Source organism: Diachasma alloeum, unplaced genomic scaffold, assembly GCF_001412515.2.
Source record: "Diachasma alloeum isolate Michigan unplaced genomic scaffold, Dall2.0 Dall_scaffold_00444, whole genome shotgun sequence".
In the NCBI taxonomy this organism is placed as follows: domain Eukaryota; kingdom Metazoa; phylum Arthropoda; class Insecta; order Hymenoptera; family Braconidae; genus Diachasma; species Diachasma alloeum.
In genome coordinates this window covers 343,123-349,328 of record NW_021680583.1, presented here as the reverse complement: position 1 = coordinate 349,328, position 6,206 = coordinate 343,123, and positions in this window count along the sequence as shown.

The window sequence follows — 6,206 nt, the reverse complement described above, 5'->3', positions numbered from 1 at the left end:
TGGAAGGGAACGAGATACGGCGCGTATGTCGCTATTTAAAATCAACAATCCACTACGAATTACGATTGAGCAATAAAGAGATTGAAGAACAATAACTGGTTGGGTATGCAGATGCCAACTATGCAGAGGATGAGCAAACCAGGAAGTCAAACAGTGGTTTTATCTTCAAACACAAAGGCGAAGCAATTAGCTGGGCATGCAGAAAACAAAAATGCGTATCAACATCATCAACAGAAGCAGAAGCAGTCGCACTGGATGAGGCAGCGAAAGAATGCATATGGATTAGAGGAATACTGGATTTTTTGAACGAAAAACAATCCGAGCCAACTACTATTTATGAGGACAACCAATCATGCATCAGTGGTATCCGTTCCGGAAAATTGAACAACAGTTCAAAGCACATTGCAACTCGATATTGCAACCTAAGGGATCTTGAGAGAAAAGAAATCATAGCGATAGAATACCGCAGCACCGCGGAGAACGAGGCTGACATACTCACGAAACCATTGGGGCCAGCAAGACTAAAAATGTTAACTGAAAGAATTGGACTGCACGTAAGGCAATGAGACGCAGCACCCTTGAGGGGAAGTCTCCAACAAGGGTACCCCGTCTGTGCCACACTCACACAGCACCCGTACATACACAGTCAGTTAGGCTCAGCAACGACATTCACTGTATCAAGCGTTCAGTTCATTGTAATAAATCCTAAAAGGCAGACGTGCCGATTCACGTTTATTCGATCGTGTATTGGAGTCACTCATTCTCCCATATCATTCATTCCATCTCACACACTGCATGTTCTCCAACAGTAACTCGAGTACTTCTCGAGTTATTTTAGAAAAACACGTTTTTGGGGGTAATTTTCAATTTTTTCCACCCCTCCCTGGAGGCTGAGCACGCTGATTGGTCTCATATGTTGATTACAATGAAAAAACTGATTTATATACAAAAACGCAAACTGGCTTTCAAAACCATGCATTTCCAGACACCATCCACTGGACTAATTTGTTCAATCCGTGGGACGATTATGTGATGGAATTATTTCCATGTATATGAATTCCCCTTCATTTTCATCATCAATATTTCGCTATAATTAGAAAAAACACCCACGCCTGCTCTCAGACTATTATTCATTCTGCAGAGGTAGAGACCTGAACTAGGCCTGTCTGGCACGCAAGAAAAAATAAAATAGAAAATCATAACGAATCCACTAGACAATGCTATTGGATTTCTATTGAACTTTCTATTAGTTTTTGGCCTATTCTATTAAATGTTCAATAGAAAATATTCGAGAGAAAAAGTAAATAGAACTCAATTTTTCCATACAACTTACTCTATTACGATATTTTCTATAGAATTTACTCGACTCAAATTTTTCAATTTTTTTTCACTCAATTTTCCTTTTTTATTACCATTGTTCTTCCTTTCTTTTTATTCTCCTTCTATTTTCGTTTTTGCTTCCGCATGGAAGCATTGTAATCAGTTAAATTTATGTGATGGATTCTTTCTATTATATCAACCCATTATGATCCAAAAAGTCCGAAAATGCAATTTTTGGACCGTGTTCGTACGTATGTGTGCATGTATGTATGCATGTATGTGTGTGGTAAAGTCTTTTTTTCAAATTTTTCGCTAATGAATGGATACAGTTGGATCTTTTTTCAAAATATAGGTATTGTTGAGCCGTATCGATCGCCATTAATTAAAATTTAATTCATCGATGAGTCTCTTAATTTGTTAATTTTTTCGAAAATCGTTTGTCCGACGATAACTAAAAAGAAATGTTCTGAGTTGATTGATTGAAGTCTTGAAAAATCAGAATCCCGGGGATATGTTTGAATATCATGCTTCAAATGAATTCAATCATAGCTTAAAATGTTGGCTTTAATGCCATTAAGTCGAAGTTAAAAGGCGATTACGATAGCTATATTGGTTGATTTGATTTTCATGATAATTGTTGGAAATTTTCAATTTTTCATGAATTTCCTTGAAAGTGAGCTTTCTGATGGTTTCCTCTAATGTGATGTTTTAAATTCGTCGCTTCGGCAAGCGGCCGCGACGTTCATGCCCTTTCATTATGCATTTTCTTATTTTTTCCCTTGTGTCTCTTTTTCAAAATTGATTATTTATCATCGTCTTATTAAACTGAGTGTTAAAATGAATGGACACAGTGCTTGTGGGTTCATCGCCTGTTCAATTTGAATATTTCAATAAGTTTTTAATAAGTCATTCACTAATTCTGAATTTCAGTGCGCACTGAATGATGTTCTAACTGTAATTAGGCAATTATGCGCGCTGTCGAGCGCGACCACCTTCAAGTGAGCTCTGTAATGCGCAATAACATCCTCATAGTCATGGAAATCATTGATTGATCCATCAACCAATCGCAAAGCGAATAAAAAGTTAGCAATCAAAACAATCATTCATTGTCAATCAACTTTATGAAAAAGGATTCTCATCAAAATTCCATTCAGAATGCAAAACAATATTTATCAAGGATGTACTACACCCTTTCGGCCAAAATTCACGTTTTTTTCCATTTTTTTGGCAAATTATTGATCGGATTGACGGGAAATAATATACCGTTTCTGCGTTTTATCATTATTATGATCTGATATTATCATTATTATTATGACTTACAAAGTTTCATGGTAGTGCAATCATTTTTCTGCATTGTTTTAAAAGTTTTGCGAATTTCCAAAAAGGTTTAGAAAAAATATAGGAAAATGATTACACGATCATGATCATGAAATGATTACATGACCAAGATTACGGTCATGAAATTTCGTGAGTTATTAAGTAAAGATAAGACGTCAAAACGGTATATTTTTTCACGTCAATCCGATCAACAATTTGCCAGAAAAATTAAAAAATCATGAATTTTGGCGAAAAGGGTGTAATATATCTTTAAAGTCCTCACAATCAAGAATTTTATACACTGAGAAAAATCCGACGCTCGTTCAAGGGCGCTGCGCTCATTTCAAGGCATTGCGCCCATAAATGCGTTCAAAGTCGCACGCCTTTGATTTCAAGGAATTTCCGATAAAACGGGCTCTTGAATCAAAGGCGAGAAAATCTTCATTTGAAAGGTCTACAAGACTTTGAATCAAGAGCAGAAATTGAGAATGGAAGGGGAGACAACTCTAACCTAATATTATAAACTAATTGGAGCATAGGGCAAAAATACACGGAGAAATGTTCAGTAAAAATTACGGAACGCTCTGCAAAAAATCCGTGACAGTTCCGTAAAATTTCCTACAACCACATTTCGCTTCGGAATTACGGAAAAGATACGTAATTTTTACTGAATATTTCTCTCCGTGTATGGAGTGAAGAAGTGGTGAAACGGACTCTTCAATTGTCCATATCTCCCGACTGAATACCGTAATTTGAATACATCAGATTTTATTTTGGAGTTTGAAAAAACCTTTGAAAATTATGTGAAAAATTTGACTATGCTATTTTCATTTGATTGATACGTAGATTTCGTCCGTTTTACCCCACTATCTTTAGATTTTCATCATTCAGGAAGAAACAAGATGCTAATTAAAAATTAATGAAAAAATATGTGAATAAATAAACAAGTCAGCCTCCAAATCAATCAAACAGAACATATTTTCAGCAAACAGATAAACAAATGAGTCAATAAATTAGAAATATGGAATTTGCATATTTTCTTTAATCAGAAACAGATGAGCCTGAAACTGGCGAACGATTCTCGCGAACGATATCCACAACTTTTGGAGCGGACTGTACTGCCGACGGTCCAAAGGGACCGCGGACGGGGGTCAACTTTTTTAGCCTTAATTTTTATAAATAATTAAGGAACATGACAAAATAGGTTTAACACATCCATACCCCTCCGGATGCATGNTTCATGAATTTCCTTGAAAGTGAGCTTTCTGATGGTTTCCTCTAATGTGATGTTTTAAATTCGTCGCTTCGGCAAGCGGCCGCGACGTTCATGCCCTTTCATTATGCATTTTCTTATTTTTTCCCTTGTGTCTCTTTTTCAAAATTGATTATTTATCATCGTCTTATTAAACTGAGTGTTAAAATGAATGGACACAGTGCTTGTGGGTTCATCGCCTGTTCAATTTGAATATTTCAATAAGTTTTTAATAAGTCATTCACTAATTCTGAATTTCAGTGCGCACTGAATGATGTTCTAACTGTAATTAGGCAATTATGCGCGCTGTCGAGCGCGACCACCTTCAAGTGAGCTCTGTAATGCGCAATAACATCCTCATAGTCATGGAAATCATTGATTGATCCATCAACCAATCGCAAAGCGAATAAAAAGTTAGCAATCAAAACAATCATTCATTGTCAATCAACTTTATGAAAAAGGATTCTCATCAAAATTCCATTCAGAATGCAAAACAATATTTATCAAGGATGTACTACACCCTTTCGGCCAAAATTCACGTTTTTTTCCATTTTTTTGGCAAATTATTGATCGGATTGACGGGAAATAATATACCGTTTCTGCGTTTTATCATTATTATGATCTGATATTATCATTATTATTATGACTTACAAAGTTTCATGGTAGTGCAATCATTTTTCTGCATTGTTTTAAAAGTTTTGCGAATTTCCAAAAAGGTTTAGAAAAAATATAGGAAAATGATTACACGATCATGATCATGAAATGATTACATGACCAAGATTACGGTCATGAAATTTCGTGAGTTATTAAGTAAAGATAAGACGTCAAAACGGTATATTTTTTCACGTCAATCCGATCAACAATTTGCCAGAAAAATTAAAAAATCATGAATTTTGGCGAAAAGGGTGTAATATATCTTTAAAGTCCTCACAATCAAGAATTTTATACACTGAGAAAAATCCGACGCTCGTTCAAGGGCGCTGCGCTCATTTCAAGGCATTGCGCCCATAAATGCGTTCAAAGTCGCACGCCTTTGATTTCAAGGAATTTCCGATAAAACGGGCTCTTGAATCAAAGGCGAGAAAATCTTCATTTGAAAGGTCTACAAGACTTTGAATCAAGAGCAGAAATTGAGAATGGAAGGGGAGACAACTCTAACCTAATATTATAAACTAATTGGAGCATAGGGCAAAAATACACGGAGAAATGTTCAGTAAAAATTACGGAACGCTCTGCAAAAAATCCGTGACAGTTCCGTAAAATTTCCTACAACCACATTTCGCTTCGGAATTACGGAAAAGATACGTAATTTTTACTGAATATTTCTCTCCGTGTATGGAGTGAAGAAGTGGTGAAACGGACTCTTCAATTGTCCATATCTCCCGACTGAATACCGTAATTTGAATACATCAGATTTTATTTTGGAGTTTGAAAAAACCTTTGAAAATTATGTGAAAAATTTGACTATGCTATTTTCATTTGATTGATACGTAGATTTCGTCCGTTTTACCCCACTATCTTTAGATTTTCATCATTCAGGAAGAAACAAGATGCTAATTAAAAATTAATGAAAAAATATGTGAATAAATAAACAAGTCAGCCTCCAAATCAATCAAACAGAACATATTTTCAGCAAACAGATAAACAAATGAGTCAATAAATTAGAAATATGGAATTTGCATATTTTCTTTAATCAGAAACAGATGAGCCTGAAACTGGCGAACGATTCTCGCGAACGATATCCACAACTTTTGGAGCGGACTGTACTGCCGACGGTCCAAAGGGACCGCGGACGGGGGTCAACTTTTTTAGCCTTAATTTTTATAAATAATTAAGGAACATGACAAAATAGGTTTAACACATCCATACCCCTCCGGATGCATGCATTATTTGAATGAAAAATAAAATTGCTAAATTTAAATAAAAAATTTTAACATTGTGACTTAGAGAGGGGGTGAAGGGCGTCGCACAATAGGGGAGAGTTCAAAATTTTACTCAACCCCCTCCCCTTGTTGGCTACAATTTTCCACCCTCCCCTATTATGCATCCCCCCTCCACCACCTTTCGAAATCCCCATTTTCAAGATTTTTTTTTTATTCAACATTTTCATTTTCTTATTTAATTAACGCATGCGAACGGAGGGGTGGGGGTGCCTCAGATAGATTCTGAAACCTCCTCCCCTTGTTGGGTAAAATTTTCAATCCTCTCCTATTGTGCGTCCCCCCTTCGCCCCCTTACAAAATCCGAATACTCAAAATTTTTATTTAAATGCAACAATTCAATTTTTTTATTTATTTAACGCATGCAAACGGAGGGC